Genomic DNA, 18412 nt, shown 5'->3' with positions numbered 1-18412 from the left:
ATGGACGTGAGTGTGAGTGAACTCCGGGAGTTGGTGATGGACAGGGAGGCCTGGCGTGCTGCGATTCATGGGGTCGCAAAGAGTCGGACACAACTGAGCAATTGGCCTGGATCTGAACCTGATGCTTTGATTTATCTTTTGTGTATCTATTATAAGTTTTTGCTTTGTGGTTTCCATAAGGCTTGAATAAAACACCTTATAGTTGCAACAGTGTTTTTTGCTTGTTTGTTGGTTTGACCCTGCCAGGCAGATTGTCGGATCTAAGTTCCATAACCAAGGATCAAACTGTGCCGCCCTACAGTGCAAGTCCAGATTTGTGAACTGCCAGGGAATCCCCTATAACACTATTTTAAGCTAATAATAGCTTTACTGCATACAAAAGCTCTACCCTTTTAGTCCTCTACCCACATTTTATGTTTTTTATGTCAGAATTTCTTTTTATATTGTATATTCATAACTAATTATTGTAGCCATTATTTTTGAATGCTTATTTTTATTCTTATTTTTAATACTTACTGTATACCACAGTTAATAGAGATTTACAGATTATTACAGTATTCTAAATTAGACTATATATTTACCTTTACCATTGTTTTATGCTTTCATATGCTTCACGTTAGTTATTGTCTTTTCATTTCAGTGTGAAAAACTCCACCTGTTAGCATTTCTTCTGAGGCACATCTTGTGGTGATAAAATCCCTCAGGTTCTGTCTCCCTAAAAGAAAGCTCTATCTCCATCATTTTTTAATACAATTTTTAAAATATTTAAAAATTTTTATAGGGATATAGTTGATTTACAATGTTATGTTAGATTCAGTTGTATAGCAAAATGATTCAGTTATGCACATACACATATTCATTTTTTTTCAGATTCTTTACCATACAGGTCATTATAGAATATTGAGTAGTTCCGTGTGCTATACCATAGATCCTTGATGGTTCCCTATTTTATATATAATACTGTGTTTATGTTTTTTTCCTCCCCCCATCTTTTCCCTTTGATAATCCCTTTGTTTGTTTTTATTTTGTAAATAAGTTTATTTGCATCCTTTTTGAAATTAGATCCCACGTATGAGTGATGGAGAAGGCAATGGCAACCCACTCCAGTGCTCTTGCCTGGAAAATCCCATGGATGGAGGAGCCTGGTCCATGGGGTCGCAAAGAGTCGGACACAGCTGAGCGACTTCACTTTCACTTTCACTTATGAGTGATACCATGTATTTGTCTCTGTCTGATGTAATTCACTCAGTATGATACTATCTAGGTCCATTCATGTTGCTGCAAATGGTGTTATTTAATTAAGTTTGTGGCTGAGTACCATCTCATTGCATGTATGTAGTACTCCTTCTTTATCCGTTCCTCTGTCGATGGGCATTTAGGTTGCCCTCTCTTGCCTACTGTAAATAGTGCCATTATGAACGTAGGACTGAATGTATCTTTTTGACTTATGGGTTTCTCTGGATATATGCCCAGGAGTAGGGTTGCTGGGTCATATGGTAACTCTATTTTTAGTATTTTAAGAAATCTACATACAGTTCTTCCTATTGGCTGTACCATTACATTCCCACCAACAGTGTAGGAGGGTTCCCTTTATCCAGCTTTTATTTGCAGATTTTTTGATGATGGCCACTCTGACAGTTGTGAGGTGATACCTCGCTGTAGTTTTGATTTGCATTTCTCTGATAGAGATTTTGAGCATCTTTTCAGATCCTTTTAAATTCTCTGTATGTCTTCTTTGGAGAAATGTCTATTTAGATCTTCCACCCATTTTTCATTTGAGTCATTGGTTTCTTTGTTTGTTTTGACCTAGAGCTGCATGACGGCTTGTATATTTTGGAGATTACTCCCTTATCAGTTGCTTTGTTTGCAAACATTTTCTCTCATTCTGTGGACTGTCTTTTTGTTTGCAGTTTCTTTTGATGTGCAACAGCTTTTAAGTTTAATTAGATCCCATTTGTTTATTTTTATTTCCATTATACCAGGAGGTGGGTTAAAATATTCTTACAATTTTTGTCAAAGAGTGTTCTGCCTCTGTTTTCCTGTAAGACTTTTATAGTATCTGGCCTTACATTGAGGTCTTTAATCCATTTTGAATTTATTTATATGTGTGGTGTTAGGGAATATTCTAATTTCATTTGTTTAGATGTAGCTGTCAGTTTCCCAGCACCACTTTTCGAAGAGACTGTATTTTCTCCACTGTATACTCTTGCCTCCTTTGTCATAGATTAATTGACCATAGGTGTCTCCTTCATTTTGGAAGGACGTCTTTGAAAGTAAAGTATTCTACAGTCAGTTCAGTCGCTTACTCACGTCTGACTCTTTGCAAGCCCATGGCCTGCAGCACACCAGGCTTCCCTGTCCATCACCAACTCCTGGAGTTGGCTCAAACTCATGGCCATAGGGACAGGGGAACTTAGTGGGCTGCCGTCTATGGGGTCGCACAGAGTTGGACACGACTGAAGTGACTTAGCAGCGGCAGCAGCATGGCCATAGAGTCGGTGATGCCATCCAGCCATCTCATCCTTTGTCGTCCCCTTCTCCTCCTGCCTTCAATCTTTCCCGGCATCAGGGTCTTTTCCAGTTTGTCAGTTCTTTGCATCAGGTGGCCAGAGTATTGGAGCTTCTTCCAGTGAATATTCAGGACTGATTTCCTTAAGGATTGACTGGTTGGATCTCCTTGCAGTCCAAGGGACTCACAAGAGACTTCTCAAACACCGCAGTTCAATTCTTCGGCGCTCAGCTTTCCTTATTGTCCAACTCTCACATCCATACATGACTACTGGAAAAATCATAGCTTTGATTAGATGGATTTTTTTGGCAAAGTAATGTCTCTGCTTTTTAATATGCTGTCTAGGTTGGTCATAGCTTTTCTTCCAAGGCACAAGTGTTTTTTAATTTTATGGCTGCAGTCACCATCTGCAGTGATTTTGGAGCCCAAGAATATAAAGTCTGTCACTGTTTCCATTGTTTCCCCATCTATTTGCCATGAAGTGATGGGACCAGATACCATGATCTTAATTTTCTGAATATTGAGTTTTAAGCCAGCTTTTTCACTCTCCTCTTTCACTTTCATCAAGAGGCTCTTTAATTCTTCTTTGCTTTCTGCGATAAGGGTGGAGTCATCTGCATATGTGAGGTTACTGACCTTTCTCCAGGCAATCTTGATTCCAGCTTGTGCTTCATCCAGCCTGGCATTTTGCATGGTGTTCTCTGCATACTCCTTTCCCAATCTGGAATCAGTCTCTTGTCCCATGTCCGGTTCTAGCTGTTGCTTTTTGACCTGCATTCAGGTTTCTCAGGAGGCAGGTAAGGTGGTCTGGTATTCCCATCTTTTGAAGAATTTTGTACAGTTTGCTGTGATCCACATAGTCAAAGGCTTTCGTGTAGTCAATGAAGCAGAAGTAGGTGTTTTCCTGGAATTCCCTTGCTTTTGCTATGGTTCATCAGATGTTGGCAATGTGACTTCTGGTTCCTCTGCCTTTTCTAAATCCAGATTGTACATCTGGAAATTATTGGCTCGCATACTGTTGAAGGCTAGCTTGGAGGATTTTGAGCACTACTTTGCTAGCAAGTGAAACGAGTGCAATTGTGCAGTAGTTTGAACTTTCTTTGGCATTGTCCTTCTTTGGGATTGGAATGAAAACTGACCTTTTCCTATCCTGTGGCCACTGCTGAAGTTTTCATATTTGCTGGCATACTGAGTGCAGCATTTTCACAGCATCATCTTTTGGGATTTAAAATAGCTCATCTGGAGTTCCATTACCTCCACTAGCTTTGTTTGTAGTGATGCTTCCTAAGGCCCACTTGACTTTTCATTCCAGGATGTCTGGCTCTAGGTGAGTGATCACACCGTCTGGGTCATGAAGATCTTTTTTGTATAGTTCTTCTGTGTATTCTTGCCACCTCTTTTTAATCTCTTCTGCTTGTGTTATCAGTTTCTGTCCTTTATTGTGCTCATCTTTGCATGAAATGTTCCCTTGGTATCTCTAATTTTCTTGAAGAGATCTCTAGTCTTCCTCATTCTATTGTTTTCTTCTATTTCTTTGCATTGATCACTGAAGAAGGCTCTCTTATCTCTCCTTGCTGTTCTTTGGAGCTCTGCATTCAAATGGGTATATGTTTCCTTTTCTCCTTTGCCTCTAGCTTCTCTTCTTTTCCCAGCTATTTGTAAGGCCTCCTCAGACAGCCATTTTTCCCTTTTGCATTTATCTGGAGGGGTGGGGGGATGATCTTGATCACTGACTCTTGTACAGTGTTACAAACCTAACCCCTGTGCATAGTTCTTCAGGCACTCTGTCCATCAAATCTAATCCTTTGAATCTATCACTTCCACTGTATAATGGAAAGTATTCTTGGTTGGCAGGTTGTCCTTTTAGATTTTTGAATGTATCATCGTATTCTATATTGGTCTACAGTGTTTCTGCTGAAAAATACACTAATAAAATGCGGTGATAGCTTTATGGGATTTCCTTATATGAGAAGTTTCTTTTCTCTTGATGCTTTCAAAATTCTTTTTCTTTGATTTTTGACAGTTTTATTATGACATATCTTAATGAAATCCTCTTTGGATTGAACTTGGAGACCTATGAGCATCTCGTGCATAGATGTCAATATATATCCTCAGATTTGAGATACTTTCAGCTATTATTTCTTTAAATAAGCTTTGTTCCTCTCTTGCTTTTACTTTATGGACTCTCATAATGTGTTTCACTGGATAATCCCCAATAAATTCCATATGTTTTCTTTACTCATTCATTTTTTGGGGGAATTTTGATCTCTTTGTTGAACATGTTTGTTTATTTTCCTGACTTTATTTCATTTTTTTTCTATGTGTTCTCTCTCTTGTAGCTTCCTAAGCTTCCTTAAAATGATTATTTTGAATTCTTTGTCCAGCAGATCTTCAATCTCCATTTCTTTGTAGACAGTTACTAGAAAGCTATTTTGTTCCTTTGGTGTTACCATTTCCCGTGATTTTTTTCATGTTTCATGTAGACTTGCCCTTTTGTTCACACATTTGCTGGAACAGTTATCTCTTCCAAACTTTATGAATTGGGTTTAATAGGGAACGATCTTTATCTACCAGGGGGTGTGAAGGAACTGGCTGAGTGGGGTGCGGTGTGCCCAACACAGGGGAGGGTGTGGCAGCGTAGTCTCCATGCCCGTCTATCAGCGAAGCTCCGGGCTGGGGTGTGCATGCTCTTGCTGCAGAGCCCACGCTCTGGTATCCTAGGCACAGGCACTCGTGGACTGGCTGGCTGCTGCGTCAGGATTTATGGCATGGGCGGAGCAGCCACAGAGCTGAGCTCTGGAGTGTGCACATGCACAGCGGCTGCAGCTCCAGACCTGGGGCATGTGCAGGACTGTGGGCTGGGGAAGGCCTGGTTCTGAGGTGCTGCAACAAAGCTTCTTCTTGGGAGTGGGTGAGCATGCAGCAATGTCTCCCTCTCCAGGGATCCACCCCAGTGACGGCTATCATCGCATCAGTGGCAAGCTGCTGGAGGAGACCACTGGGCTTGGCACTGATGAACACCATGGAACCCTAAGCTGTGAAAACTACAGGGTGTCTGCAGCTGTCAGTTGTCACCAGGGCCACTGGAAACCAGGGTGGCACCTGATGCATGGCTGATACTGACAGTCTCCACATCTCTTTTTTGCTTCTAAAAATCAAATTCCAGGAACTGAGAATTAAAGAAATCTTAGCTATGCTGATCTCTCCAGGGATCTTTGTTTGCAGTTATTCTTTCTGCGCTGTGTTACTGCAGGTCCTTATTGTACTCCTGAGTCCTTCCAGGGTTATTTTCATTCATGAATAGCTGTCTCATTGTTGGGTTTGGAGGGGGAGCAAAGGCTTATATGTCCTTCTCCATCATCTTTCTGACATCTCTCAAGAAAGCCACTTCTCTTCCTACTTTGCTGAGACTTATTGTCATAAATGCGAGTTGATTTTTGTCAAATGCTTTTTCTGCAACTAATTTTTTTTTAAACATTGATATGATGGGTTACATTAATTTTCAAATGTTGAACCAACCTAGCGTATTTGAAATAAACCATTTGATTATAGTAAATAATTTTTACTAAGTCATTGGGTTCAAATTGCTAATATTTTATCGAGGATGTTTATATTTATATTCTTGAGGGATATTGGTCTCTTGTTTTCCGTTCTTATAGTGTTCTGGCTTTGATATTACGATAATGCTAACCTCAGAGAATGTGTTAGAATGTGTGCACTGTTTTCTGGAAGAAACTATGGAGAATTTATATTTTTCTTAAGTGTTTGGTAGAATTCACCAGTTAAATGGGTCTGGCACTTTTTTGTGTGACTTTTTGAATTATGGATTCAGTTCCTTTAATACATACAGCTTTATATAAATGATCTGTTTCTCTTTCCGTGAGTTTTGGTAGTTTGTGTCTTTAAAGGGAAAAGTCATTTTAATCTTAGTTATCAAATTTGTGCACAGAGAGCTGTTCATAGTTTCCCTGTATCATTCTTTTGACATGCTAGTAATGACCCCTTTTTCATTTATGATATTAGTAATTTTGTGTCTTTTTTTTCCCCTTAGTAACAATAGCTCTAAGAATCTCTGAGTTTTAAAATTTGCTTCTATCCAGGAAATCATTATTCACCTTGTCAAAATTTCTTTTATTTTAAAAATAAGCTTCTTTATGGTTTATATTGGAATGGCTACCTCTTGATGAGATGCACCGTTCTTCAGATACCATTTTGTTCCAGGGTAAGGAGCAGCCACCAGAGTTGGATTCTAGACTCACACTTTCTAATCTACAGCAAATTAAAATCCCACTTAACTGAAGAAACATCACAAATAACCCTAACACTTTTCATAAAGTGTCAGGGCATGTTTTTTTAGCCTGTATTCATTAAGTCATTTAAAGTCCTACCTTCTGGCATAATAAATCTTAGTGTAAAATATCTTCCTATGCCATGCCTCAAAATGTTTGAAACTGTCTAAAGAAAAAAATAGTCTAAAAGCTTGTACAAATGCAACAACCTGTTGGTTCATATACCTTACCTTTGTAAGTCTGTTTGTCTACTTGTAAAGTTTATTATACCCACATGCCAAGAAAATTTAATATCTTCAATTGGAAACATTGAACGTTGCCTTAATTCTCCTCAGATTGTTGGATTTCAGTGAATAATTATTTTATTATGCTAGTTGGGTGATAATTTGCTTCCCAAAGTAAAGAACTAGATTAAAATCTTGATTATCCAAATAAAATCAAAATGAATAGTTAGAAAATATGATTTAAATTCTCTTAAACCTCATGGAGGACTGGGCATGTAAAATGTGAAATCATCATATCATCATACAAAGTTAATTTTAGGACAGTGCCGCTATATCAACACATGTGTTTTGTTCTGTTTCTACAACACAGGTAATGTACTTAAGCAAGTCTGGAATCAGAAAGAGATTGAATCATAGTTTTGATATCACTAACTCCATAGGCCTAGACAAGTTACTCAGTTCTCTCTAAACCTAAATTTTATCATATATAAAGTCGGTAAAGTGAGTAATTGATTTTAATGAATAAGGAAATTTTTATTATAAGGTCAAAAAGATAACAGACATGAAAGACAAAAGAGATCTGGTCTATCAATCAAGAAGGTAGAATAGATGGAGCAAAATCAATAATGACAGCAGCAACAACAACAAATCCCACGTCAACAGCAATCAAAAAAAAAAAAAAAACTGAAAAATATCCCTGCCTTAATGTAGACGCTCACACAGAGTTTCAGGAATATTAAAGTCATGACAACTCCCTCTTTGTCACATCTATAACTCATATATCACTAAAGTCTGGTTTTTTGGAACTTTTTACTTTATACTGGAGCATAGCTGATTAACAAGTTTGTAATAGATTGAGGTGGACAGCAAAGGAGCTCAGTCATACCAGCCGTATACATGTGTTACGTCCCCCCCCAATTCCCCTCCCACCCAGGCTGCTACATAACATTGTGCGGAGTTCCTTGTGCTATACATATGGTAGGACCTTGGTTATCTATTTTAAATACAATAGTATGTATATGTCAATCCCATGCTCCCTAACTATTAACATCTCTTCCCTCAGTTCCTCAAAAGTGGGGAAGCAAATAAGTGTTGGTTGATATAGAAATGAGATAATGGGTGCAACACATTTTAGATGAGTGCCTATAAATATTCATGATGATGATGATGATGATCTTGCTGATCGTAAGGATGATTGATTGACTATGTTCAAAGAAAAAACAAGTACATTTGCCTACCACACTTCAGTGGTGACCCTTTTAAAAACATCTTATTGAAATCTACATAGCAGACTATAAAATTCATTGGTTTAAATAGTAAATTGGATGGTTTTAGTGTATTTACAGAGTTGGGCATCACAACCATCTAAGTTTAGAATATTTTATCGTCCCCAAAAGAAACTTCATATATATTAGCAGTCATTTTCCTTGCCCCCCCTCCCAAACAAAGTCCTAAGCAACCACTAATCTGCTTTCCATCTATGTAGATTTGCCTATTCCAAATATTTATATAAAAGAAATCATACCATATGTGATCTTTTGTTGTTATCACTGTTCCTTCACTCAGTCGTGTCAGACTCTTTAAAACCTGTGGACTGCAGCATGCCAGACTTTCCTGACCTTCACTGTCTCCCAGAGTAATTTGCTCAAACTCATATCCAGTGACCAACCATCTCATGCTCTGTGCCCCGTTTTCCTCCTGCCTTCAATCTTTCCTGGCATCAGGGTCTTTTCCAGTGAGCTCGCTCTTCATATCAGGTAGACAAAGTATCGGAACTTCAGCATCAGTATTCCAATGAATATTAAGGAGTGATTTCCTTTGGATTGACTGGTTTGATCTCCTTGCTGTCCAAGGGACTCTCAAAAGTCTTCTCTAGCACCACAGTTTGAAAGCACCAGTGTTTAGGCTCTCAGCATTTATGGTCCAACTCTTACATCCATACGTGACTACTGGATAAACCATAGCTTTACCAGATGGACCTTTGTCAGTAAAGTGATGTCTCTGCTTTTTAATATGTCATCTAGGTTTCTCATAGCTTTTCTACCAAGAAGGAAGCATCTTTTAATTTCTTGGCAACAGTCACCATCCGTAGTGATTTTGGAGCCCCCCAAAATAAAGTCTGCCACTGTTTCCATTTTTCCCCCATCTATTTGTCATGGTGGGACCATATACTATGATCTTAGTTTTTTGACTGTTGAGTTGTAAGCCAGCTTCTTCACTCTCTTCTTTCACCTTCATCAAGAGGCTCACTAGTTCCTCTTCACTTTCTGCCATAAGGGTGGTGTCATCTTCATATCTGAGATTATTGATATTCCTCCCAGCAATCTTGATTCCAGCTTGTGATTGATCCAGCCTGGCATTTCACATGATGTACTCTGCATATGTTAAATAATCAGGGTGAGAATATACAGCCTTGACATCCTCCTTTCCCAATTTGGAACCAGTCCATTGTTCCATGTTTCTTCCTGACCTGCACACAGGTTTCTCAGAAGGCTGGTCAGGGGCTCTGGTATTCCCATCTCTTTCAGAATTGTCTACAGTTTGTTGTGATCTACATAGTCAAAGGCTTTTGTGCAGTCGATGAAGCAGAAGTAGATGTTTTTCTGGAATTCCCTTGCTTTTTCTATGATCCACCAGATGTTGGCAATGTAGTCTCTGGTTCCTTTGCCTCTTCTAAATGCAGTTTGCACATCTGGAAATTATTGGTTCATATACTGTTGAAGGCTAGCTTGGAGAATTTTGAGCATTACTTTGCTAGCATGTGAGATGAGTGCAATTGTGCAGTAGTTTGAGCATTCTTTGGCATTGCCCTTCTTTGGAATTGGAATGAAAACTGACCTTTTCCAGTACTGTGGCCACTGCTGAGTTTTCCAAATTTGCTGGCATATTGAGTGCAGCACTTTCACAGCATCATCTTTTAGGAATTGAAATAGCTCAACTGGAACTCAATCACCTCCACTAGCTTTGCTCATAGTGATGCTTCCTAAGGCCTACTTGACTTTGCACTCCAGGATGTCTGGCTCTAGGTCAGTGACCACAGCATCATGGTTATATAGGTCATTAAGATCTTTTTTGTACAGTTCTTCCATGTATTCTTCCCATCCCTTCTTAATCTCTTCTGCTTCTGTTAGGTCCTTGCCATTTCTTTCCTTCATTGTGCTTGTCTTTGCATAAAATGTTCCCTTGGTTTCTCCAGTTTTCTTGAAGAAATATCTAGTTTCTCATTCTATTGTTTTCCTCTATTTCTTTACATTGTTCACTTAAGACCTTATCTCTCCTTTTTCTCTTGAACTCTGCATTCAGATGGGCATATCTTTCTCTTTCTCCTTTCCCTTTCACTTCTCTTCTTTTCTCAACTATTTGTAAAGCTTCTTCAGACAAATGTTTGCTTTCTTTTTCTTGGGAATGGTTTTGGTCACCACCTCCTGTACAGTATTACAAACCTCTGTCCATAGTTTTTCAGGCACTCTATCAGATCTAATCCCTTGAATCTGTTTGTCACTTCCACTGGGATATGGGATATGATTTAGGTCATACCTGAATGGCCTAGTGTTTTCCCTACTTTCTTCAATTTAAGTCTGAATTTTGCAATAAGGTGTTTATGACCTGAGCACAGTCTGCTCCCAGTCTTACTTTTGCTGACTGTATAGAGCTTCTCCATCTTCGGCTGCAAAGAATATAATCAGTCTTATTTTGGTATTGATTATCTGATTTTGGTGTTGGTCATCTGGTGATATCTATGTGGAGTCATCTCTTGTGTTGTTGGAAGAGGGTGTTTGCTATGATCAGTGCATTCTCTTGGCAAAACTCTGTTAGCCTTTGCCCAGCAGCATTTTGTACTCCAAGGCCAAACTTGCTTGTTACTCCAGGTATCTCTTGACTTCCTACTTTTGCATTCCAGCCCCTATGATAAAAAGGACAATTTTTCCCCGCTTTGGTGTTCTAGAAGGTGTTGTAGGTCTTCACAGAAATGTTCAGCTTCAGTTTCTTTGGCGTTAGTGGTTGGGGCATAGAGTTGGATTACTGTGATGTTGAATGGTTTGCCTTGGAAATGAGCTGAGATTGTTCTGTCATTTTCGGGATTGCACCCATGTACTGCATTTTGGACCCTTTTGTTGACTATGAGGGCTCCTCCAATTCTTCTATAGGATTCTTGCCCACAGTAGTAGATATAATGGTCATCTGAATTGAATTTGCCCATTCCCATCCATTTGAGTTCACTGTTTCCTAAGAGGTTGATGTTTGTTCTTTCCATATTCCATTTGACCATGTCTGATTTACCTTGATTCATGGACCTAATATTCCAAGTTTCTGTGTAATATTCTAAACTATTCTGTTTAGAATTTAAATATTATAAATATTATTCTAATATTATTCTGGACTTTCACCACCAGTTACAACCGCAACTCTTGTTTCCGCTTTGGCTCACTCTCTTTATTTCTTCTGGAGCTGTTTCTTTTCTTCAGGAGCATGCTGGACACCTACCAATCTGGGGAGTTCATCTTTCAGTGTCTTAATTTTTTGCCTTTTCACACTTTTCATGGGGTTCTCAAGGCAAGAATGCCGAAGTGGTTTGCCATTCTCTTCTCCAGTGGAACACATTTTGTCAGAACTCTCCATCATGACCTGTCTGTCTTGGGTGGCGTTATATTACATGGCTCATAGTTTCATTAAGTTATACAAAGCTGTGATCCACGTGATCACTGGTAGGTTGCTGTGATTGTGGCTTTCATTCTGTCTGCCCTCTGATGGATGAGGATAAGAGGCTTGTGCAGGCTTTCTAATGGGAGGGATTGGTTGTGGGGAAAACTGGGTCTTGCTCTGTTGGGCAAGTTCATGCTCAGTAAATCTTTAATCCAGTTTTCTGCTGGTGGGTGGGGCTATGTTGCCTCCCTGTACTTTGGCCTGAGGCCACCTCCTGCAAAAGACTTATGTCAGCAGGCTGCACTTCCCAGGACTCCTGTTGCCTGTGCCCGACCCTTCGGCCGGCCCCTGTTGGCCCACACCTCCACCTGAGACTCCACAAAGCTCACAGGCAAGCCTGGCTCAGTCTCTTACGGGGTCACCCCTCCTCTGTCCTGGGTTCTGGTGCGCACAAGGTTTTGTCTGTGCCCTCCAAGTCTCTGTTTCCCAGGCCTGTGGAAGTTCTGTAATCAAATCCCACTGACCTTCAAAGTCAGATTCCCTGGGTTTCTCAGTCCCTTGCTAAATCCCCAGGTTGGGAAGTCCTTTGAGGGGGCCTAGAACTTTCACAACAGTGTGAGAACTCCTTTTGTATAATTGTTCTTCAGTTTGTGGGTCGCCCACCTGGCAGCCCTATAGTGGGGCTAATGGTGACCTTCTTCAAGAGGATGTATGCCTCCCGCTCCCTCTCCCAGAGTCCCTGTCGCCGTGGCAGCCCACTGCTGACCTGTGCCTCCACAGGAGACCCTCAAAAACTCACAGGCAGGTCTGGCTCCGTCTTTTTGGGTGGGTAGTTTCTCCTTTCCCTGGGTCCTTGTGTGCACAAGATTTTGTTTGTGCCCTACAAGCATCTCTGGTGGGTACTTTGTTGTTGTTTAATTGCTCATTTGTGTACAACTGTTTGAGACCCCATGAACTGTAGCCTGCCAGGCTTCACTGTCTTTCACTACTTAGAGTTTTCTCAAACTCTCCTTTGAATCAGTGATGCCCTTCAACCATCTCATCCTCTGGTGGGTACGAAGTTTGATTTTAACTGTGATTGTGCCCCTCCTACCATCTTGCTGTGGCTTCTCCTTTGCTCTTGGACGTGGGGTGTCTGTCTTTGGTGCATCCCAACATTCTCCTGTTGACAGCTGTTCAGCAGCTGGTTGTGATTTTGGTGTTCTTGCAGGAGAAGATGAGCACACATTCTTCTACTCTGCCGTCTTGTTCTTACCTCTCTGCTGAGGTCTTTGGTGATGGGCTTCTTTCACTTAGCCTCATGTTTTCAAGGTTCCGTGTTGTAGCATCCATCAGCACTGAATTCCTTTTCATGGCCAAGTGATACTCCTTTGGATGGATACACCACGTGGTATTTATCCACTCATTAGCTGATGGGCATTTGGGTTGTTTCCTCTTTGGTACTATTGTGAATGTTTTTGTGGACATCTGAGTCATGACCATTTTTTAAGAGGAAATCCAAAATTTTCCTTTGGTAAATGTGAAGAAGCACTGTCCAGATGCCTTCTGAAGAAAAATTTTCCACTCAGTTTGTGGAAAGGGTGATTACCAGACAACCTGATAATCTCTCAGCTCCTTCAAAGTCTGCCTCGTTGGCAAAGAAACTCCTCACTTAAGTCCGTGCCCTTCCCAGGGCAGCCCACATAGAACAACTGACCAGAGAAGGCATATAAAGACTAGGCATTTCAGCTCAACGTGTGACATCTTGACAGGCCACGTTTGCCCGAGAGTTTCTAGTCTGGTTGGCCAAGGTCTGCTGGCAGTCCATTGTAGGTTGACTTCTTCCTATCCCCGGACCTACGTCCTCTCCTTTCCTTCGTAGCTGTTGGTTCCTAATAAATATCTTGTGCTCCAGCTCCATCTCATTGTCATTTTCTTGGCAGTCCAACCTGGCAGATTCTGGATGGGGATGTTATTGAGAAATGACGACAGTGATCACTTGATGATGAAGATCATGAGTCCTTCCTATCTCTGGTCCATTGATTCCAGGATTGCTTTCAAATCATAAAACAGATACTCTGAATGGTGCCATTTTATAATCCTTGGTTAAAAGTAGATGAGAGATTTCAGATAAAGAGATCCTTACATATCTAATGGCAATGTAAATAAAAATGAAAATAAAAAATGCAAAGCAGAAATAGGCCCTGGAAAATTCAAAGGATAAATCTGAGAATGGACTGTCTTAGTTAAACATTTGCAGATCCTATGGAACAGTCCTTCACAAATTCAATACTGCTTGACTCCTCAAACTTCCTAACCTTGTTCTATTGATCAAGATGATGCTAATTAGATATTTACCAGGAGAGAAATATGTAAAGATTATCTGGACTTGTCTTAGAGTCTTGTACTGCTTCACATAGGGCTTCCAATTCAGTTTGTTAAGAAACAAAATGAAGATTTTAGACAACTAACTGTTTATCTGATATTGAATATATCTCATGGATGAAAAGGGATTTCTTCCTGCCTTTGTGAACATGCTTTTATCTATGAAACAAACTCCATATCCTTGATTTAGTTGGAACATCTATTCTCCTCTGAAGTTCTTATGTAAGGTGGGCGAGGGAGAGAGAAACACTGATAAGCATTTAGTTCAGTTGCTCAGTCATGTCTGATTTTTTGTGACCCCATGGACTGCAGCACGACCGGTTTCCCTGTCCATCTCCAACTCCCAGAGCTTGCTCAAACTCATGTCCATTGAGTTGGTGATGCCATCCAACCATCTCATTCTCTGTTGTGCCCTTCTCCTCCTGCCTTCAATCTTTCCCAGCATCACAATCTTTTCAAATGAGTCAGTTCTTCACATCAGGTGGCCAAAGTATTGGAGTTTCAGCTTCAGCATCAGTCCTTCCAATGAATATTCAGGACTGATTTCCTTCAGGATTGACTGGATTGATCTCCTTGCAGTCCAAGGGACTCTCAAGAATCTTCTCTAGTACCACAGCTCAAAAGCATTAATTCTTTGGTGCTCAACTTTCTTTATGGTCCAACTCTCACATCTGCTCCTGACAAAGTAATGTCTCTGCTTTTTAATATGCTCTCTAGGTTTGTCTTTCTTCCAAGGAGAAAGCATCTTTTGATTTCATGGCTGCAGTCACCATCTGCAGTGATTTTGGAGCCCAAGAAGATAAAGCCTGTCATTGTTTCCATTGTTTCCCCATCTTTTAGCCATGAAGTGATGGGACCAGATGCCATGACCTTCATTTTTTGAATGTTGAGTTTCAAGCCAGCTTTTTCATTCTCCTGTTTCATTTTCATCAAGAGGCTCTTCAGTTCTTCTTTGCTTTCTGCCATAAGGATGGAGTCATCTGCGTATCTGAGGTTATTGATATTTCTCCCGGCAATCTTGATTCCAAGCTTGTGCTTCATGCAGCCTGGCATTTTGCATGATGTACTCTGCATATAAGGTAAACAAACATAAGTTCAGTTCAGTTCAGTTGCTCAGTCGTGTCTGACTTTGCGATCGCATGAACTGTAGTACGCCAGGCCTCCCTGTCCATCACCAACTCCCGGAGTCCACCCAAACCCCTGTCCATTGAGTTGGTGATGCCATCCCACCATCTCATCAGCAGTAGCATATTGGGCAAGTTAAATGCTTATCTAAATAATTCAGATAAGCAATTAGCTATTTGAATATCCTAGACAAGGTAGATATCCCAGGAAATGAAGTAAGAGGTTGCCAGTAGCCCTTAAAATGGACAATGGGCTGTTAGTATATCTGAGATACCGCAGATTTTATCATCTTTACAAGCATTTTGCCATCAATCCCATCTTGTTAATATGCAGTCTTATTTTTAACTGCTGTGCTCTTTTCTGTGGGAAATTGTATATTTATTCAACTCCACCAAAGTCAGACTGCTTTAGGAAATGTGAAATTCAATTGACTAGTACATTTCAGACTAAATATAGTCAAAACTGATTCTTTATTCCTTCACTTGTTAGGTTTACAATTCACATTTGGGTTTTATCTCCTCAGTAACCACATTTTGTTAGAGGTCTCTGGAGCCTGAGTCTGTTTTGTTTATTGGATTTCTTCCAGTGCTTTGTTTTGAGACACTGAGATAACTTTTGTCAGAGCAGCTGGGAACTAACTTACTGTTGTCCATTCAAAGTGTGTCTTCGACCTTAGAGAACCCTCCTCTGAGATGCTCTCCACTCTCACGTGTATATATGCCAGCTCTCAGTGCCATCCTGGATGGAATCCCTTTTGCTTAGCTTTTCTGTCCTTTTACCAAATAGTTCTATGTTGTAACGCTTTTAAGAGTGAGATCATGTTCACATGAGCTCTTTAAAGGTGCTCCTAGCTCTTCATACTTCTGTTGACAAATTATTAGCCTCTCCTTTCATCCTAATGAAGAGTCTTGCCGCTGCCATCTCAGTCCACAAGACGGTGTCTTTGGAACCAGAATCCTCAAGAAGGGCTTCCATGTAATAATACTGGCACAGTTGCTCTATTAGAGATTATAAAACTTTACAGTGTCATCTTTGCAAGAAAAAAAAAATGGGGCTTCAATTAACTACTTGTACTGAAGGTTGCCTATACATTTTTGTAGGGGGTGGGTAGTGGAAAAAATTGCTAGTTTGAACTCTGTATTTTCTATGCTGTGTGCCTGTATTTAACCCTGGGAAAGTCTGATCACATATCCTTATTTAGTCAAATTTGAGCGGAACGGTTGCATGTTCTTATGGTCTAGCTCTGCCGCTTTCATATATCTTCCTTTATTTAACAACATACCTACTGTTCCAAAAGCCGCAAAGTTGCTTCTGAATGTTCCTAACTGACTCCTCTCCTCACAAAGCTGTTACTGGGCTTCCCATTTCCTGTCCACTCAACCCTCCATTTCAGCAGCAGCAAGACACAGTCTCTCTTCTAACTCCAAAACCCTTCTGAAGAGGCACATTCAACTGGGCACCCTTCATGATAACAACTTTTGTTTGCCCTTCAGAGGTAAGTGTATGTTTAAATCAACATTTTCTTCTAACAACCAGGTGCCTCTGCCTCTAAAGAGCTTGGATTGTGTATTTAAAGGGTTAATGTAGCTTTCTAGAATTGTGGGTTTTGTCTTGTTTTTTAGTTGACCTTTCCTTCATCCAATGCAAAGTTGAGATTTGGAGTTATTTGCCGTAATTCTCACTGCCTGGCTGCCCCATTTTACTCATTTGTTTACCTGAATTCTCTCTCTCTTTTTTTTTAATACCTGGTTGTTAGCAGACATAAGGGCTATACCGTGTTAATGAGGCCCCAAACAGTGACTCATCCCTTTTCTGGAAGTGCTGATTTTACCCTCCCGGAATTGAGAGCAGAGACCTCTTTAGTCAGAATGAGATGATTAGTCTTGCTGCTCTGGTGATGGAAGGCATGTTTTCAGAGGGAGTCAGACCTGGATGGCACTTCACCATCCCCCTGGGGAGAAAACACCGCTGCCAGCAGCTCCACTCTGATCCCAGGCGGTTTCAGGAACCAACTGCTTACGCCGGCGAGGGTTCTCAATTGTGAGTCACAGCAGTATTAGGTCAGGCATGTCTGGAAAGCTGCTGTTTCAGCCTTACACTTTTAAAACTGTGCCTGACTAAAGTTCATTTTGGTATTACTTTCCAATCACTCTTATTTAAAAAAATGACTTACTCATGAAGTTGCTTTTTATTGAAAAAAGAACATCTTCAAGCACAACTCTGAAAAAGCATGTATATAACCCTCCACTTATCACCAACCCCTGGGAAACTAAAACCTACTGTATGAGAGCCTCATTGTTAATAATTATTATTATTAAGTAGATATTTGTTGAGAACCAACTATGTGCCAGGACCTAGTAGTAATGGTTTATGTCTTAGAGATACTCACATCTAGTTATTAATAGAAAAAAAATCTTAACAAAAAACTTTTTCCTTATGTCAAAAATATTATAGAGCATTTGGAAAATTTAGAAAAGCATAAACTATGACAGGAATTATCAGTAATACCAGTATTCAGACATGTTTATTAACATTTTAATCAATATTCTTCCATGTTTCTTCTATTTATATAGATGGTGGTTGTTACAACAATGGCATAATTATTCCTTACATATGTGCTTGCACTGCTTTTGAGATGAATGTATCAGATGTTGCTATTGATACATATTTTCCGTCTTTTATAATAAGCCCCATGCATTAGTTAGAACAATACTACCCACTATTATAAACATTGGAGAAGGAAACGGCAACCCACTCCAGTATTCTTGCCTGGAGAATCCCATGGACAGAGGAGCCCAGCAGGCTCCAGTCCATGGGGTCCCAAGAGTCAGACACGACTTAGCAACTAAACCACCACCACCATTATAAATATGCTACCACATCTCAGTGGCTTAACCCAAGAGAAGCTTATATCTACATTGCCTAACAAACCACAGTGAGAACCTCTGGTCTGTGGGCAGCTTTTCAGATGTAGATTCAGACATTTAGGCATCTTCCCCTGTGGCTTGGCCTTTCCCTAGAGTTCGAAAATATTTTTCCTTCAGTGCCAGAGGAGAAAGAGAAAATGGAGGAAGCACATCTGTTTCACAGATTTCCAGTTTGAAAGTAAGCTGCCTCACCTCTAGTCTCATGGCACTCATATTCCTGGGACCAGTCCCAAGGCTCCACCTACCCTCGCAGGAAGATGGGAAATGTGGCCTCCAGCTGGGCAGCTGCTTTACAGCGATGATTCTAGGCCATGGGAGGGAAGCCCCAAA

Source organism: Capricornis sumatraensis, chromosome 7, assembly GCF_032405125.1.
Source record: "Capricornis sumatraensis isolate serow.1 chromosome 7, serow.2, whole genome shotgun sequence".
Lineage (NCBI taxonomy): Eukaryota > Metazoa > Chordata > Mammalia > Artiodactyla > Bovidae > Capricornis > Capricornis sumatraensis.
This window is presented reverse-complemented; position numbering follows the sequence as displayed.